This window comes from Amblyomma americanum, chromosome 4, assembly GCF_052857255.1.
Source record: "Amblyomma americanum isolate KBUSLIRL-KWMA chromosome 4, ASM5285725v1, whole genome shotgun sequence".
Taxonomy (NCBI): domain Eukaryota; kingdom Metazoa; phylum Arthropoda; class Arachnida; order Ixodida; family Ixodidae; genus Amblyomma; species Amblyomma americanum.
The window spans coordinates 209,353,910-209,373,905 of record NC_135500.1 but is presented as its reverse complement, the minus strand read 5'-3'; positions in this window follow the sequence as shown (position 1 = coordinate 209,373,905).

Sequence of the window (19,996 nt, the reverse complement as noted above, 5' to 3'; positions counted from 1 at the left end):
TGAGGCGATCAGGTTCCTGGCGGTAAAATTAATGTAACCAAAATCAGGCGAACGGAACCACGAGGTTACACCTAGAGAATATAGTTAGAAACTCGAGAGAATGTTTCAAACGTTTAAACATAACGCGTAGAAGCAGTATCAGCGTAATGCACGCAACTTTTATCGAGACTATGAAGCGGCCATATCATGGCTCTATTGAGAAGCCCAGCCGTTGCACTGCGGCAAAAAAGTTCCTCTGCGCATTTGCGGCAGACCACTGACGTGAAAAAACCAGCCTGGCTTGGGCATGGTTCCAAACAACGATATGCTATAATCATGAAAAGACGACAAAGTCCCTGCTTTCATTTTTTTCCAGTCAATATTCCATCGCTATAGATACTTTTTAGGGGAAAGTCGGCCGTTCCTTCTGTGTGGGAATCAACGTCCGCTAGATCGATACAGAGCTGAATGTAGGTGATACACATTAAATGTCCATGGGAAAGGGTTCTCTGGAAGTGTAAACATGACCATCCAGTAATAATCACAATGAAAGGTAGTTTTTTCTTAATTTTATTCTGCTAGCAAGAAAAGAAGGTAAAAACAATAAATTTCCGCAAAAACTGCACGTTCCACAATTCTTTACAGATTCTTAAACGAAGAGCGAAGGAGACGGAGGAATAATTGAAAAGTTAAAAAAAAATACTTGAAATTTGATTCGGTTAGAGTTAGTTTCACGGCACTATTTTATTTGGCGAGGTAGACAATATCTCGAACGTAGCCTAGTCATAAGCACTGTGTTATGTCGCTGGTCATTTTGTACGCAAACACGCTCAGCAAACACGCTCAATGAAACGCTCAACATTCTTTGCGCTGTGAAGTGTAATTTTACGGTTTGAATGCAGCTACAGGAATAATACACTGGTGAACAATGAAGTGCGCTACGTAACAATACTTCCTACGCCACGCGATAAAGGAGGCAGATAAATGCAAGCATACTTCACGCCCTCGACACGTTCCGTCCGTTTTTACTGCCTCTCTCCCACAGGACTTCACATCACCTGATCCTTGCTTTCCCAATACAAAAAATGATTGCTTCTGTTTAGCCCAAGATTGCAGGAATTCCCCAGAACTTTTATCTCTAGTCGCTGGCAAGACAATACTGCCCCAAGGAATTGCAATGCCGACATGTAAGCGCCAGAAACGTAAACACACTCGAGATATCAACGCGGTACGATAAGCGCACGGCTGTTTGCGCGGCGGCGCCCTGCGCATGAACCCTTCGTTGTACCGTGTTGAAATGGCGGCGCACCTTTCCCTTATCGGCATTGTCCACGACTGATAAGATCGAAAACGGGCCACGGGGCCAAAAATTGGTCGAAATACCGTCATGATTAATTCCTCGAAAACTGACGAAGGTTACACTGCGGGATGAAATTATTGGAAAAGAGTCTAAATTCCAGTCACCCGCAAGCAGTGTCATAGTCTGAGTCGCTGACCCGAACAGACAATGAACGCCGTCGGAAGGCAAGGGTTAACATTAGATTGTGCATACTATCGTCGGCAGATCTCCAGCCAACGAACTTCTCAGATATACTAGAATGCGATAAGGTGAGCCGTGAGTCCGGCCGCTGTTTGGTATCTTCAACGCCCACTTCGGTAATAAAGTGGCTGTGAAATTTGGGAGATTTAACACACCTAACGCCTCCTGCGCACGCCTAGTGGCAGGACGACCAAGTGGGCGGTAATCTGAATTACCGTCAGGTCGTCTCCACTATGCTATAAATCTCTTTATTAATTGCGCAGCTGCACACGCTGTCACAGCTTCGATGGCCTACCGTAACGGCCAGATTTCCACGGAGGCAAAATATAATGGGCGATGTCAGTGCACGTTAAAGATCCCCAGGTGGTCGAAATTATTCCGGAGCCCTCCACTACGGCCCCTATCTCTTCCTTTCTTCTTTCACTCCCTCCTTTATCCCTTCCCTTACGGCGCGGTTCAGGTGTCCAAAGATATATGAGACAGATACTGCGCCATTTCCTTTCCCCCAAAAAGCCAATTATTATTATCAAAACATAATGGGGAAACACCCAACCACAGGGCGCACGTTAAGGAATATGGAGGCCTCCACCACGGTTTCCTTCATATTACAGACAGTGGTAGTTCGGGGGAATTACCATAGCTGTCCTTTTCTTTCTTTTTTTTTTGTTTTTCACCGTCTGGAAGGCAGGACGACAGGAATAATTTGCAATGCAATAGCAACAGTCTGAACTCTGAAGACCTAGTTTGTGGCGCCAAACCAGGCCTGGTAACTAAATTGTCAAAGAGGTTGTCAAGAGTGGACGGCACAACTTTTTTCTTCTCGCTAGATGAAAGATTTTCGCTATGGAATACGTACAGAATGATGTTGAGCTGTGCATTTCAGAAACGACAGCATCGATCTCCTTTGTTTCCGTGCCCGGTTCCAAAGGCAACCTGTTCATGCGCTAGCATCGCACACACAGGAGGCGCCACTGCTTTTTCTGCAACTTGCTTGAACGCGCCACTTCCTTCAGACCACCGGATGCTGAAGGAACGCCTCCCCGCACCACGTCAGAAACGAGGCGGGCGACAGAAGGTGAGGGCGGGGGTACAGGAGCCCGGTTAGTGCTGCCCCGGGAGCGCACGCGAACAATATCCCATCCAATCAACCTAAGCAATCTACGGGGGAACCATGTGGGCCCCGAGATCTCATTACGGTAAAATTGAAGGCGCTGGTCCACAGGGGGAAATATCCGCAGGGATGGAGCGAGAATGCGTGCCACGTAGATATCCGGCTATTTCCTATTTACGCGCGAAAGGTTGAGTAGATTTTGCGTTTTGCAAACGCAACGTCGTTTATGTATTTATTTTTTTCATGGCAAATTTCCTGCTTCGCAGTTGTCGATATTTGTATCAGGGGAAGAATGTCGTACAAAGCTTCAGTGATACCTCTGCGCGGAATTGCTGCCGGGCTTGAGGCGCAGATGGAATTTCTGCGAAACACGGCTTGTGTTATATAACATATGAGCCAGGCATTGTACTTACGCAATATAGCCAACCAATCTGCCCCACAACCCCCACCCCCCTCAAAAAAAAAAATAAAATAAAGGCAGGTGCTGATACGAGAGACGAAAAAAAAAGTTCAATACGGTTAGCTGCTTTTTGACGGCGACGACCTCATGCGAGCAAACTCATGGGACAACCGCGATGTGAGAGAAATTTCACTACGAAAGCAGCCCGGCCCACCACCCTGCCCTTTATTCGAGCCGCTGTCGGGATAGAGAGCTCAGCAGCTGTCTGCAGGGGACATATAATCACATCTCATAGCGACGATGTTTTTGCTGTTTTGTCAACAACGCTGTACAACCCGTTGCGAAGAGGTGTGCATGCGTATGACGCCACACCCCGCTGAGACAAAGCCATCAGTCCCTTCCACCCATTTGATATAGGATGTCGCCCCAGTGAAGCTTTCCGTCCCTGCCTCAGGACCACACAGCGATTATCCGGTACCGGTATTTTCTCGGAATCATCATCGGCCAGCAAAATAAAGCCGCACGCAAAGCGCTCCTGGTAGACACGCGTGCCTACAAACAGCGCTTGGAGATACAACAGATCACGGAGACTCCATCACATTCTCTTACCCTCACAACACGAGGCTTTGAATGGTAAAGAGGCGTCAGTGCGGAGAAGCAATCATATCCTTGGGTTTGATTAGACGCCGGGACGGTAGCGCCGGCAGCAGCTGGTTCAGGAGTTGGGAAGAAGACCGAACGGTGGGATGCACTGGTACACCCAAACAACCTCAAGTCGTCGGCCCCGGTCAGACTGGGTCAACAACCCCTCTTTTCTGGGCCCTTCCCCGCGACCGCCTACACTGCAGATATAAATTAACACGGGACACTCGGCGGCATCCGAACGCTACGACCCCACACCTTTCGCGTTATTCTCTCTCCAGGCAGCCGCTAATGCGGCTGCGAAAGACTAAAGAACACGAGCTCTGGCTCGTAAAATGAATACCACGGCAACAAAGTTTCCCGCCGTACCAATGTTTTACAATGCGACTCACGTAGAGACTATTAAGAGCTCTTCGATATTTTATCTCCTGTATAACGGCAGGTAAGGCGGAGCCGCTTTGTGCGACTTGGAACGTGCCGTAGAAATAAACCGAGGGCGTGTCACATGACTTTGCCTCGAGATAACGCAGTCACCGCCGAATTCTTGCTGCCGCATGGAGGCTAGACACAATTAATTACAGAGACACTTCTGAAACGAAGACGGGCGAGTTTGTAATGAAGGCTGATTTTTCCGCTGATAAGACATGCGACGATCGTAATGAGGTTGTCTAACCGGAGTGCTATATATCGCAACGAAAAAGAAAAAAAGACGGTAACTGAAGAACCCCCCAGAATGTGGCTTAAATGAGTCTTTGACGGGACACTGCAGCACATCTTTGTGATCAGCATGCACTGGACGCGACGCGGTATCTTATCTTTCAAACTTCGCCGCCACATTTCCGCAAACTCCGCTGCGTGACTTCCATATCTGGAATGGCGCTCTCCAACTCGTAGCGTGCGCCCGCTAGGATTGAAAGCCGGCCAAGATGCACTATATCTTCAGTGCCCGCTCAAAGCAAATGCACGGCGCAAGAAAGGCCCGAGCGCTTTCACTTAAATGGAACACCCCGTAGACCAACACCACCACTCAGACTGAAGGTCACGAACTTCCGTAAGCGACAAACCGGCTTCGCTATAAACCGGAATTGCTTCGGCGAGCCGATGCTCGCTTACGCCAATACCCCGCGACCGATGCCAGCTCCCTCCCGCAACGGCGCGTCGAGGTCTTTGTTCGCGAATGGAAAGTCGGGGAGGAATTCCTTTGGGACAACTAACACTGCGTGGCGGTCTGTTCGTGACAGCTGAAGGGACCAGCGGACCGCCTCTCACGGGTGCCCTCCCCGAAATACCGTGGAAAGTACTGAATAAGCAACAAAACCAACGGGATGAGATCGGTGAGGCTTTTTAAACATCCCATGTTGCGGGTGGTCACCTCCGCATAGACATTCTTACGCAGTTCTACTGCACGGTTTTGGTCAGAGCCTTCTCGCGGATTAAGTTGGATAAACCAGCACTGCGGACAAGCAAAACAGGAAAAATAGCCTTGAAAGTGCGCCGTAGCTTGTTAGTGTAGTTAGCGCATTTATGAAATAGTCCTCGGGAGGATAACGACAAGATCGTTTCAAGCCCATGCATCTGGAGCTCTGTGACTGTCTCACTGCGACGTGCAAAATACGCGCAGTATGTGCCAGAGTGCAGGAGTACTTCTATAGCACCGTTACGCTTGCTATTTTATTTCCGTATGCTAGCACATGCATTATGAATAGCGGGTTCAGGCTTGAACCAGGTCCAGACTTTCTGAACTCTGCGGAATGAGCATTTCTGTATACAAGGCACGTTTCAGTTTCGTTGAACCCTATATGATGCTTTCAAATTAAGCCAGAATAGCGAAAAGATCGCATTCGATAATAACACGCCAAGGCGTCTCCTGTGTCCGCGAGGATAGCAGATCGCATTCCCTGGCTTGAACGAAGAATAAAACGGCTCAGCTAGTGACAGGGCTACATACCTCGTGAATCCTCGGATAATACTGTGCACGCGTAGCAGTGGAGGTGCAACAGAGAACTAGATCATGCTTGCCTTCCAGAACCGGTTGCCTCCGTGGATATATTACTGCTTCGCGTGTTCCGAAAGCCCTCCACTACGGCACCTCTTTCTTCCTTTCTCCTTTCACTCCCTCCTTTATCCCTTCCCTTACGGCGCGGTTCAGGTGTCCAACGATATATGAGACAGATACTGCGCCATTTCCTTTCCCCAAAAAAACCAATTAATAATAAAAGTTCCGAAACCCTCCTGTGGCGGCGCCATGCAACATGCCAACGTCAAACTGTTCGCATTTGTTCGCGTTAATTTAAGCGCGCAAATTCCGTGTATACACGTACAAGACTGCGACCGATAACGGCCTGCGTTATACTGAGCCTAGAAATCGTTGATTTCTACGAACTCAGCCGATTTCGATCGCCGTGAGATCACTGCAAGCACTGCTGCATGAAGTATTTCGTGCTTGTACGATTATTCTGTTTGACAACTGTTTAGAATTCAGCCTCTCTTGTTCCTTCGACAGCCAACCTAAGTTGAGGCTTTTGCCATTTTCAAACAAGTGTAAATCGTTTCACACTGAGTCTATTTTTTACGCTTTTTGAAGCGCAGTAAGTTTCCGTCTCCTCCGAGTTCAATTAGCAATAAAACGATATAACATGTGCGAACACTCAGGGAGAGCAATATGGTTTATGGGGGTTTAACATTCCAATGCGACTCTGGCTATGAGGGACGCCGTAGTGAAGGGTTCTGGAAATTTCGACCACTTGTGGTTCTTTAGCGTGCACTGACATGACACAGTACACGGGCCTCTAGAATTTCGCCTCCATCGATATTCGACCGCCACGGCCGGGATCGAACCCGCGTCTTTCAGATTAGCAGCCCAGCGCCATAACCACTGAGCCACTGCGGCAGGAGAGAAAGAAAGAGGCAGTGATAAAATGCCTTATAATGCCACAATCAAGATTACGAGGTTAAAGGATCGACCAGCTCTCCCAGCGTAGAACACAGTTGTGGTGCGACGGCTCGCTTAGGCACCCCGATCCCGTTTAATTCACTCATTCCCTCATTTCGCACATAGCCTTAGAGCAGGAGTAGTGATGAAGTTATAGGAAGCAGTAATCAGTATTAAAAAAATACCAAGAGCAAAACACCGATCGTAACCAAGCTTGAACGACATACAGTAACAGTCTGGGTACGAGCACTCCATAATATACTGTTTGTCGCTTGAACCAACTCCACAACACATCTCAAAACTATGTGTTACAGGAGCTATAAATGAATGCCGTGAAGAAAAATCGTTTCAGTTAATCGCGGTGTGCGCAGCACAAAGGAATCAGTTTTAGAGATTCATGAAAATACAAACTTATTCGACATCAGACAACTGACGTCTGCGTGCCAAACAAAAAAAACAAACAAACTGATCATTGTTTAACATTTAATAACCAAAAATGACCACCCAACGTTACGCAGCTCGCGCTGCAGAGTTCAACGTACAGTTAGCCTTTTTCAAATTTCTTCCCCTATGTTATTACTAGATAGTACAATATTTTAGGCCATCTACACCATCGATAATATTTCCCATTTGTAAACATTCTGCACGAAACTTATTCTATACCTTTAGCCTGGCGCATGATGGCCTTAGCTGCCTATGTGCCATAAAACCCAACACAACACAACACAGCGCAGAGTTCAACGCGCTATAAATTAGAGGGTCGCACGCTGCACCTTGTTTTCGTAAAGTGTGTTAACCCGCTTTCCTTGCATTTTCTTTCCGCTCCTGTTTGACAGCTACCCCGCGCGCTCCTACCCCCGCTTCCAATAGTGTTACTTTTGCGCAGTCTCGGCACGTGCGGTGCGCCAACAGACGCAAAGTGGAGGGCGGGCAATAAAAATAATTTCCTCCTCCCGTCGCCGGAAGTCTCCTGCCGTATATAAAATAAATAGAGGAGAAGGGAGAGCACGTGGAAGAGAAACGCTTTCATTCTGAGCGCCCTACCGCGCGTAGCGCTGCTCAGAAGCCATCGGCCTAATGGACCGACCGCCCTGGCCCCCGGTTGACTCAGGCTATGTAGGCAAAGGCGGGGGGGGGGGGGGGGGGGACACTACCTCCCTCGCTCCCTGCCTTCCACTTCCCTCTCTACCAATCCGGAGACCGGAAGAAAAATAAAGCCGTGAGACACACGGTGACAATCTGGGTCTTTTCGCGCCACGATTCCGCTGTCGCCTGTAGCTCCCTGAGCGTCATGCGTATACGGTGGAAGGCTGCGCCATCCCCAATTCAGTTTCCAGTCGGTTGGTCCCGCCGCTCTCCCAGGGTTCTCGTAAACATTTGTCAAAAGCTCAGTATTTATGTTCTGTGCGCAGTGTTGAGGAAACGGTGAAACTACCCGTGTCGCCACCAGGTGGCTTTTCGGAAGCGTGGCTGAGTAAACGCTTACAGCATGAAGCAAAGAATGCGCAGTAAATAAGTAAAGGACGAGTATTACTTCCAGTGGAAGATGTACGTCATCAAAAGGAGATCTCAGACAGTTGGATATAAACGGGCATCTCCTATTTTTACGTATTTTGCACGTAACTTTCTAAGCCACAACCTGCAAAAGAAGGGTAAAACATAGCAGTCTAGAACGCTTATTTGTCTCAAAGGAACCCTATAATGATGTCTCCTGCGTAACGCAGACGGCATGGAATTATTTTGACTTACAGATGGTACACTGTGCTCAGGCTAAGGCGAAGTGTCAATGGCGGTGGTTATAGCGGAACATCCTAAGGACTGAGCGTGTTCATAAAAGCACTGATTTCACAACAGAACACCGGCAGGTCAAGCGAATTTTAATTTGAACGCACAGACCGATCAGCTAACGAAACATCTCCGATGGAAAGACTTGTAAATTTTGACCTGCGCCCAATGTACATTGTCGATGCGCCGTGTGACTGCACGGTTTTCCTGGTATGCTTGGTGTCACTTAGGTTTATGTTTTATAAGTTGTAAATGGCAGCCAAAGAAGAAACTAAAACGATCAAACCAAAGCGATACCATGATGGCTAACACGGCACTAGTCGCGCCGTATCGTCATACGTAAATAAGCTGTCAAGAAACCGATACCATGCGCTGAGGCAAAGGGTCAACATTTCAGATCACTAGGCTTCAGGTTGCATACGCCGAATTGGCTTCGTACAGTCAGTGCTATAGGACACATCTACAGAAACCCTTTGCCATGAATAATTGAGATTTCTTGTAACACTGCAGTTGTGAGCAATAAAAAAAGGGAACAAAGCTTGGACATTCAATTATTGATTACTCCAGAATTATGTGTGAAAAGCACAGTTTCTTTGTTTAGAGATATTTTTCCGTTTGTTGCATAATATACAAAAGGTATTCTCAGATTCAGTCGAGTGAGAAGCAGAAAATTCGCAATTTTGTGAAAAACGTTTCTTCCTTCTCATATTGCTCAAGACTGTATCACAGTGTACTCTAACGCAAACGCAGGTTTAGCAAGAGCTACGCAAGCTTCTAGCCGAGTACATAGTCGGAGACCTCCCTTCCATTTTTACACTCGTCTGATATTTTTACTGAATGAATGAAAAAAAATATTTTAGAGGAGAATAGACCGTGTCGGGTTTATGAAAAGCAGTGGGTTAGGGACTCGGGAGGAGGATCCTTGTTTGCACCTCCTCACAGACGCGATCAGCAAGAAGAGGTTGAACGCAAGCAATGTTTTGATTGATGCACTCGAATTTGCTCGCATCGGTCGCAGAAGAATCGCGTGCACGAGATTGGTTACGAGACTTTCTTGCGCATGACGTCAGCTATGATGAGCAGCTTGATTTCTTTCTTTTATGGTAACGGTAGTGAACGAGCATGCCAAGCTTATATATAAAGGCAAAAGAACTGCTGAGATGGAGCTCAGTTGGCGCAAGCGTAGCTCTTTTCATTGCTGTCTACAGTGCACGCAGCAACCGGTGCCGCCACCGTAGCCCGGCCTACATTTATTGAACAATTATTACAGCAGGTTAAAATGCAAGCCGGTAATATAAATAGAGTGTACGCACTGAAAGAAAAAAGTACGATTTTATCAGCTAACCAAAAAAAAAAAAGAATTCCGCACAATACATTTCGTCCACTAGGGCAAAACTCAAGACATACATACAGTACAAGTAACCAGGAATATGCCAAGCTGCCAAAGAATCATTACGTGGCTACGAAAAGGGACAGGAAACTCTTCATTCCGAGGTACCACACAAGGGAGGACACAAATGACCAAAACCTGAACAGTACGGAGCAGCAGTTGACGCGCGTTCCACCAGGACCCACGCGCTCCCGACCAATATTTCGCCACTATCATCGGTCACGACGCCACCGCGTCAGCGCAGCTTTCGAGTTTAGCGTCTCTCCGGATTTTTGAGCCAATAGGAGATCGCCCGCTGTCACTGTTGATAAACGAAAGTAAATAAAGCACCGCCTCCCACTCTGCCACTCACTTTGATGACCAAAAAAGGAAGCGAAGGTGAAAGGCGCACGCGGCAAACTTCAACCCTCCCTCCATCCCTCTCCTAACTGGGGGAGTTAAAAGAAGCTAGACACTATATACCTGAACACTACAGCCATATACTGCTCTCTCTCTCTCTCTGTCGTGCATGCAGGCGGGCTGCGTAGAGAATGAAAAAAGTGAGAATGAAAAGAAAAGGCAACGAAATTGAATGGAGGAGGAGGAGGAGGAGGAGGAGGAGGAAGGGACAGTGATGGATCAGCCGGGCTCCCGCGCAACCGAGTCATCCCGCCGCGAACGGTCCCGCAGGAATTCAGAGCGCGTACCGTCGGAAATAAACAAACGGAGGCTACCAAGGGTGAGAGGGAGGCATCGGGGAGGGGGTGGAGGGGAGGGGGCCGCCTCAAGGTGTCGGCGGCGATGCCAAGCGCGCGCCAGCATCGGTTTCATTGCCCGGATACGGCGCTGCTACCGCTCCTGGTTGCTACTGGTGGAAGCAGAGTAGTACATGCCCAGCATCCGACCCAAAGAATTAGAGGAAAGAAAAAAAATAGGAGGGAAATAAAAGGACAGCAGGATACGCACCGTGTATGCGCGCGTCCAGTCGTGGATACCCGCTGTTACGACCGCGAGAGATTGAAAGATAAGAAAGGGAAGTCGGCTACCGTGAAGGAGGAGCGTGTAAGATGTGGGAGGGCGGTCAGAAGTGTACCGCATTTGACGGCGCATAACTTGCATGCAGGGCAAAGTGACACGACGGTTTACGAGTTCGCGTTCTTTTTTTTTCTTTAACGCGAGAAAATATTGAGGATTCAGAAGTATCCTCGAGGAAACACCTGTCCCCAAGCAATAACACTGACAACGTCGTTTCCATTGGATGATGCAGGGTTTTCACACCCAGTGTTAGCAGTCATCAGGGAACAAACAGCCGAAGGCTTTAGCTTACTTAGGACCTGACCTTCACTTACTCTATCGTGGTGTTACTGTGAGGCGATGACGAAGATGCATCCAAGCAGAAAAAAAGAGAATTCATTGACGTCATCACATGTCATTACTTTCGCTTCACATTCCAGTCATTATATTCCTTTCAGAGAACGTCACAGAGATACGCTTATCGGCCACAAGACAAAGGCACGCAGCTGATTGAGACGAACACACAGAGCCAACGGTTGTTGTCACCGCACTCGGCCGCTGGATCACGCCGGTCATGATAAAAAAAATCTGTCAGCCAACGGCTTCGAAACACTAGTCCACGCTGGGGAGGAATAAGCGATCAAGAACAGAACATGAAAGCTGCGCAGCTTAAACCGCGGAGATTACGGTACAGACACCGGAGGGTCCACATCGCTCACCCTCCGTGGTCGGTTTCGGTGCCATAGGAGACACTCACGCACACACACATTGACGTTGGCATTTATTTGCGCCGGAACCCATGGCGTGGAATCCCGGAGCAACAACAGATGCGAGGAGATATATATCTGGCAGAGAGTCCCGCAACGATGTACGTGACTTCCGAAAAGATAGCAAGGACAGCACGAAGAGCGAGAAAAGAAAAAAAAGAAATAAAACTAAAGAATAAGCGCAAGAAGAAGGAACAAACCCGGACAGGGGAAACGGAGCTGCCGCGGTCACGTAAGGGCGTATCCGGACGATTTAGCGGCGGTTTCCGAGACAACGACACGCCGTGCGAAGGAAGGCGCGGGAGAACACCGACCAGCCTGAGGAGTGCTGCTATGCGAGTGCTTCAGCGCGAATCACGGAGGCTACACTGTACACATGGGGTGTCCCCACACGCTGGCTGCCCAATGGAAAGAGCGGTTTCCTCGTGTCACTTCGCCCGGACCAAAATAACGTCTGCGAAGACGTACGCGACTTTTCCTGGAGTTCTTCGTCTGCAATTGATCATTGCATGTACATACTCGTGCACGTCACGTAATACAAGCAAAAAAGTGGTAGGCTTTTGAGGTAGTTAACCCGAGTACACGTGTGAAAGCGAGGGACACTTAAGCTTTACTGGGTTAATGCCCATATATGCGGGACTGGTCATTATCGACTTAATATTCACAGATCGCGCGAAGTCCTCGTACCGCTACCAGCGCAGTGGCGCAACGGTTAAGCGATGCGCCAATGCAAAGGCAGGTGGCTGTTTCTATCACTGCCACTGGTAGGGATTGTGCCACCCATGTTGTTCTTCCTGAGAAACTTCTTGCGACCAAACATTAATTTAACTGCCGACTGCCACCTGCTTCGCATTGGCTGCAGCTGGCGCGACGCTCCTCCGAACTCACCGAGCTTACCCGAGTAACTTGGGTAAGCTGGGGTTAGTTCGGAGCACAAGGCAAGATTCATGCCCGGGATTAGTACGTCTGCAATTGTGCTCTCGTCCTAAAACTCAGAAGTTGTTCGATACGAAAAGAGAGGGAGTAAACGATGCCTTCCACGCGTGATTCACCTGCTTCTTTCGAAGGTTCGTCGTTTGAGAGAATTGTTGCGACAAGGCAAGGAGAGCCACACGGCGTTTGGCGCGTTTGGCAGCCTTAACTGTCCGAGTTCAGGTCCTTCCAGGTTAGAACCACGGAATCGACGGCAATGAAAAATATTTAAAAATTGACGGGATATGATTCAAATTGATGCGACCAAGCTGCGTTAGAAGTAGGGTAGAGGTGGGTGGCGCTTCTGAGGGTGGACGGTGGAGGGTTCCAACGACTGCACCGACGTTTCGGCAGAATAACGCGATACTACTGCTGTTTCAGCGAAATAATTTTAACACAACTACCAAGTTTAGAGCGAGACGCAATAGCAGGGATACCCAGGTTCGGCTTGCGGCACTTTGGGAGCGACCAATTAGCGCCCTTATTGGAGAGGATTACATAAACTGGGACCAGGGTTGCTTGGGTTTCTTCCTTGCAACACGGTTCTCGCACGAAAATAACCTGTCTTCGAAGCTCCTGCTTGGATGTATAGTTTGTTGTGCGGTTTCAAGAACACAGCTGTGTTTTACTGCGTTTTTAAAAGTAACAGGAAAGCTTATAGCAACGTTATTCAGAGCCGAAAAAATTTAAACAGCACAAAAAATAATTATTAGGTGCGAAGACAAAGATGCGCCTTCCCCACTGAGCATCCACTTGAAATGAAATTGAAGTGCCTCGCAGACGATGTCAGGTAGCATAATATCATAATAAAGTAACAGCCGAAAGTAATGAAGCTTAAAAGCAGCGCAGTACGGCAACACTAAAAAAAAGGTAAACGTAGTCCCGCCTAACTCTCTGCTGGATGTTAATGATAACGCCTTCCTGGTTTGCATTACATTAAAAACCGACGTTAGATAGCGGGCGCGTGCAAGATTTAGGCGCTCAAAAATCAGCTGACGATGTTTCGCTTGCCGCGCCCACGGCCCAGATAAAGCCACAAGTCTCTAGAGGCGCTATCATGATCTCGCACTAACCACAGCTGAACCGAAAACTGCCGTCGAGTGTCGTTAAGCGCCATTTCGAAACAGAAAGCACCGCGACAAACTGAGCCGAAAAATGAATAAGCGATCGACACACACAGCGCTGAAAGCGTGCAGCTAACAGCTCCGCGTTTCGTATTTTTGCGCTGCTAATTCGAAATAGACCAAAACAAAATAGCTCAACCCTCCATCCTGTTAATATCCGCAATGCTATCATATTCATTTAAACCTGTCTGCTTAAGACAAGCATTGCCTTCTCACCCGTGAAAATCATTAGGGCTCATTCGCCTCTACAGCGAGCGAGTCTAGCATTCCTGTCAGTCTCAGAGCTATGCCTACGGGTACTGATACTGCTACCGATGTGGATTAAGCCCATACCAGTGCAAAAAAAACAAAAAAAAGCTAGACTCTGCGTACAGTTGCAATCCACACTTGGCACCTTAGCTTTTCGCACCACTCGCCTGAGAAAAGGTGAATTTTCACGGGCGGTTCCTGGCTCTTCGCGAATTTCGCAAACAGTTGTAGCACTCCACAACACAACAGTAATAAGACAAATTCGAGGACCTCAGGCCCATCTCGCTTACTAACTGCGTAGGCAAACTGTTCGAACACATCGTGCTCCACCACCAGCAACCGCACCTCGAGTCTGCGGGGTTTTTCACACCCCGACCCATTTCGGCTTCCGACCGCACCTCTCGGCGCAGGACGTCCTCCACACGCACAAACCCACGACCAACACCCAGCTATGCTTGCACTGTACGAGCACAACGCCAGGCACGGTCACATCTTCCGCACACTCGCCAGCTCCGGATGTGGAACGCTGATCTGGAACTATGCGAAAGCTCTTCTCACAGACAGTCGTCGGAGCGGTGTCCACCCCGATGTTCTCACTTGCAAACAGAGGGATCTCGCATGGAGGTGTACTGTCTCGTTCACTCTTCAGCGTAGCCATATATGCGCTGGCCGGAATTTCTGACCAGCATCATAAAGTGTACACGGAAGATATTACAGTATGGACCACAAGAGGGTCTATCGGGCCGGCACAGGACACTCTTAGAATCGCGGTGAAGAAGGTCGAGGGGCTCACGGGCGAGATAAACCTCGCTTGCCCGCCCCAACAAATCAGAACTCCTCGAGATCCAGCTGCGAGGACACGATCACCGCGTCGACGTCACTGTCAACGGCCAACGTTCCCGTGCCCTCGGTACAACGCCTCCGCGTGCTTGGCCTCCACATACTGGGCGTTTACATGAGCTCGACAAAGTCGGGTCGAGTAGGCCTGTCGGGCTGAAAACCGTATGGCTTACGTTTAATTAGTTAGAGGGTCGGCTGAGTCTGCCCGACTGCTAAGGATAGGCTGACTCGGATAAAGCCGTTTGGAAGGAACATGTATACGCGCTGCCGCGTCAATCCGGAACCTCCTCTCTTGCCTCTTCTGGTCGAGCTGGTGCTGCTCAGGCAACCGAGAACTGTTCGTCTGGGCGTTTTTCCATCTCCTCTTCTAGCGTCTGCGTGTGGCTTCCTTGAGCGACACTATATAGCGGCGATCTCGGCCCGACTAAGGTGCCTGGATGCCCGCTTGATCATAGGCTATGAGGGGCGCCGTTGTGGAGGGCTCCGGATTAATTTAGACTACAGAGGCTCCTTTAAAGTGAGCTGACGTCGAGCAGCACACAGGCGTTTTCGTATTTCGCCTCCATCGAAAACAGCCGCTGCAGCAAGGATCGAAACGCGACCTTAGAATCAGCAGCCGAACGCCGGAGCCACTTAGCCACCGCGGCGGATACACTAGGGAATCAGCTATTCCATTAACTGACATCGAGATGTCGCCATGCTGGACTTAGGACTTGACCACATGGATTCCTTTAGCTACCATAAAAATGTCAGCGACAAAATTTTTATTTCCGCCTGCATCTACATGCGATTCAGAAGGCCGCAGCGGAGCCTCCGGAGTGGCTCTCAAGACTAGAGCCACTCTGTACACTGCGTGAATTTTAAGGTGACGAAGCCAGACTCATGCTGGCTGACTTCGAGTCGGGTGTACATAGCGTTTGTCTTTTGTTGATTGTTTGTTATGTGCAATTTTCTGTGTCAAAGCCAGGCAATAAAGAAAAAAAAATCGCCGCAGGCGCGTGGGGTCCTCGTGTTTAGCCCCATGCAGAACGCCATGGTTGCTAAACCACTGAGGCAAATAAAAGTTTCCACAAAAATATTGCATTCTTCAGTTTATATCCCAACCGGCGCGCCTCTACGGTTTAGGCCTAAGGCTGGCCCCAGCGGCTCCCAAAGTGTCCGCATTTCTTCTTTTCACTTCGAAAGTAACTACCGGAAGCCAAGGCGTGCTTTGCAACCCGTCCTGAAAGCCCGTCAGCCAAGCTTACGGCGGTCAAGTTGCGTGCAAATTGATGGAGCAGCCGTCCCCACTTACGGGACTCGCCTCTGACGGCCGATGAATGGCCGACAGGCAAAAGCCAAGGCAGGCAGGGAACGAACGCCAGAGCGGTTTCTCAATTTCAACGTCAGCGGTGCGTGCAGAAAGCGAGAACTTCATGAGCGCCGCACTTTGCGCGCTTGGCGTGGCATTTGCAATTCAAAGCAGCCCCTGATAAATCGCAGGGATCAGATGGAGGGTCTTGGAATATATCACCCCGGAAACCGCGTCACAGCCCGGGCACCGCCACGAGTAAACAACGGAGGAAGCTTACAGCAGAGGCACCGAGTTTTAAAACGACTTTAGCCTTAACAATCATCTGGCTCAGTTTATTATAGCGTGCGGTAAAGGCCGCTTATAAGTGACTCGTTGAGGTAAAGGCCGTACATTACGCTATGAAGTGGCTGCAAAGCGTCAAATGTCCCTTAAAAGGGTTCAGCAATAAGATAAGAGATGCGTAAGATAGGAAGAAAAAGACTTTGTAAAGAAGACAACCAATGGTGTTAAACCTTGGCCATTCACCCTTCGTGAGTATGCGTAATTTCAACACACGCAAACAACAAATTATATACCGTGCCGCTGGCGGGTTTTTCAATTCGACTGTAGAACAGCTGCAAAAAAAAAAAGAAACTAGAATATTAACAAGCAATGAAAAAGGGCACACATCATTGCAGTGAAGCTTGACGGCAAACTGCAGACCATTCGCGGTGGTCGTTGGATGAGTATTAAATTAGTTTGTAATGAAACTCCCAGTAGGGTCATCTCTGCGTTCCCCGCACATCTAGCCCGCACTCCTCCACCCCAACGTTAGCAGAGGAATTGCAGCAAGGAAGGCACTTGCTATATTGCTCCGGTGGCGTGATCGATTAAGCTATCATTTATCATCTCTGTCAAGCCATTTAATAAATTAACGGCGACTAAGGTATGGCTTGAAATTTATTCGGTGAAAAACTGCCTCCAAGATTTCCAATAAAGAGCACTTCTGTCAAAAAGGGCATGGTCCACAAGAAAACCGCGAAAATATACTAGCTAGCTAAGCACAGCGCCTTTCCTGTTAATCATAAGCTGGTAGAGGTATCGGAAAGCCAAGCATGCGATTTTTTTTTTTTTTGCACAGATGAAAATACGGACAGCTTGACTGAGTGGGTATGCGACATTGTGGACCTTCTTCGCTCGCAAGATACGTTGAGGCACCGAATTCAGACTCCTCGTAAAGATTTTGTAGACTGGTTTGCCCTCCTGCCCCATAGAGGGTTTGACTAATATAACACGATAAAAGCGGGGTGATAGTCTTCACGATAGTGCTTGTATGTCACTGAACAAGCTGAACAACAGCGTTTGACTGGCTGTCTCATTGCCAAGGACGGACTACTTAATTCGGAGCACGGTCACACGAAAAAAGCCTACATGGGACGCGCGCAGGGAAGAAAAAGCATAACCCTAATTAATTTTTCTTAAGTCCCTCGGCTGTGCAGCCACATAAAAGCCCACATATGCATCGCCAGCGCTGCTACATTCGTCAAGAAAACCAACAGACGTGAGCGGTGCGTGTAGCGTGATGGCGTGAACGAACATGAGACAGCCGCGCAGCTGCACAGAGGAAGGTGGTTCGTGGGGCGGCGTCTCCTTTGGTGTATACGACGCTTTACTCAGAGAAGCGCACGTCGGATGCATTCCGTGGCCGCACAAGTTTCCTTAATGGTGGAACCAGCGAGACAGACGCAGGGTCAGAACAAAGAGGCGCACACACAACACCGCTGTTTCCACCATTGCGCATTATGAACCAACTATCTCAGCAATTTACTCTATTGAAATCCCCCCATATTTTACTCCTGCACTGCGCGCCGCGAAGCAAAGGCCGCAAAAAGCGGCGAGGATATAACGACACCTCGTACAGTATATAATAATAATAATAATAATAATAATAATAATAATAATAATAATAATAATAATAATAATAATAATAATAATAATAATAATAATAATAATAATAATAATAATAATAATAATAATAATAATAATATTAATAATAATAATAATAATAATAATAATAATAATTGGTTTTGGAGGGAAAGGAAATGGCGCAGTATCTGTCTCATATCGTTGGACACCTGAACCACGCCGTAAGGGAAGGGTAAAGGAGGGAGTGAAAGAAGAAAGGAAGAGAGAGATGCCGTAGTGGAGGGCTCCGGAATAATTTCGACCACCTGGGGATCTTTAATGTGCACTGACATCGCACAGCACACGGGCGCCTTAGCGTTTTTCCTCCATAAAAACAGTATATACAGTATATAGGAATGATGTGTGCGAGACACGTACTACTGTATTAAGAAACATGGCCCGCAGGCACTACTCTGCGAGATGTCCGGAAAATGAAATCTAAAAAATAAATGCGCATGTCCTCAGCTGAGCGAATTTATTGTAGGCGTTGTCGTAAGAATAAATTCAGCGGGAAAATTTTCCGCACTCGTACACTTAGTGGGGAGAGAGGATGGCTAAGCGTTGGTTGCCTGTTGTCCGCCTAGCGGAGGAACATCATTCGATTCTTGACTTCCCCATCGGTAAAGTCTCCTTTTTCTCACTCCCGAGGTTACAATCAGAAAGCATTGAGGACAAAGAAAAATCACTTACTTCGTGTCGTGTCAACTGCATATGATTGGCAACTAACAATTAGCGCATGAGCGACCGGCAGGCACAAATGAGCTATTCTGTGCCAGCTGCCAATGGGAGACACACACAATATAACTTGTGAGAACTACAACAACAGCGTTGACGACAAAGAGGCCACATTCGCATAAAGGCATTCGAAACACACGGCAGCGAAGTAGCTCCTAGGAGCTGTTTCATTTCGTTTTTATTCTTCTCCAGAAGCGTTCCTTGCAGAAGGATCAGGAAAAGCAATCGCAAAATAAAGGCATAGAGGCTCACTCCTTGCTGTCACCTTTATCTTTTCTGAGATACCGTTTCCAACTCTCTCGAACGCGAGAAGAGGGAGCGCTGACGGGTGCGCGTTTATAAATATTAGACGTCCCCGGGCAGCTGTTGCAAAGGAAATTCCGGCAGACGGGCACACACAAAATGAACTGAAGCTAGGGGGACCTCGAGAGAAGGGTGGCACGAGTGGCTACACACTCAAGGGTGGGGCTGTAGGGAGAACGAACCCTTCCGACGTTGTCGGCACCCCGAGCGAATTGCGCGGGAGAGCTTTCTCGGCTTTCAGCGGCGCGCACTAGCCAATGACGAAGGCTTCTTCCCGTCTTCCACTTTTACTTGGGTACAGTGCTGCACAACCTGGATGAGACGTGAAAGAAAGCCATGCACGTGCACAAGAGAGAACAAATTTGTTACGCGTGTGTATGTGCATGATGGACATTTGCAAAGGCTAACTGATGTGCATCTTGCGTTGATCGTCGCTTCCTATAATCATCTTGCTCCCTCTACCCCCTCCCCCTCCCTCGCAATGTGGAGTGTAGAAGGCTATAGGAAAATGCTGCGCCGACTAACCTCGTCAACTTTTTCGATATTAAAGATTTCTGCGCCCTGTTTTTGCGAAGGATTCATTATTTTTGCCTCCATCAACACTCTTGGGCTTAATTACATGGCGGTACTAATTCTTTCGTATCGTTGTTGTGCACTAATCGCACTATGGCACAGTGTCGCGAGCGTCATTCGGGTGACACGAGCCACTCAATCAAAGTCCTCCAGATATTTACGATGTGAAGTTTTGCTCAGTTTCAGAAATCCTGCGCCCTGTTTCTGCCCCAGTGCTCGCATCAATCGATTCAGGTACAAAGGCGCTTCACCATACGCGTTTGCTTCGACGGTGCAGTGTATAAAGCATGCGAAACAGTACGCTGCCTCAGCTAACAGTCGTGGTCCACAGACTGGTTTGATTTCCCCTTCGAAGGGCACCAGACAGGTACGCGTAATGGAAACGTGGACTCAGTTAACGATTCCTTCCTAACGCCACAACAA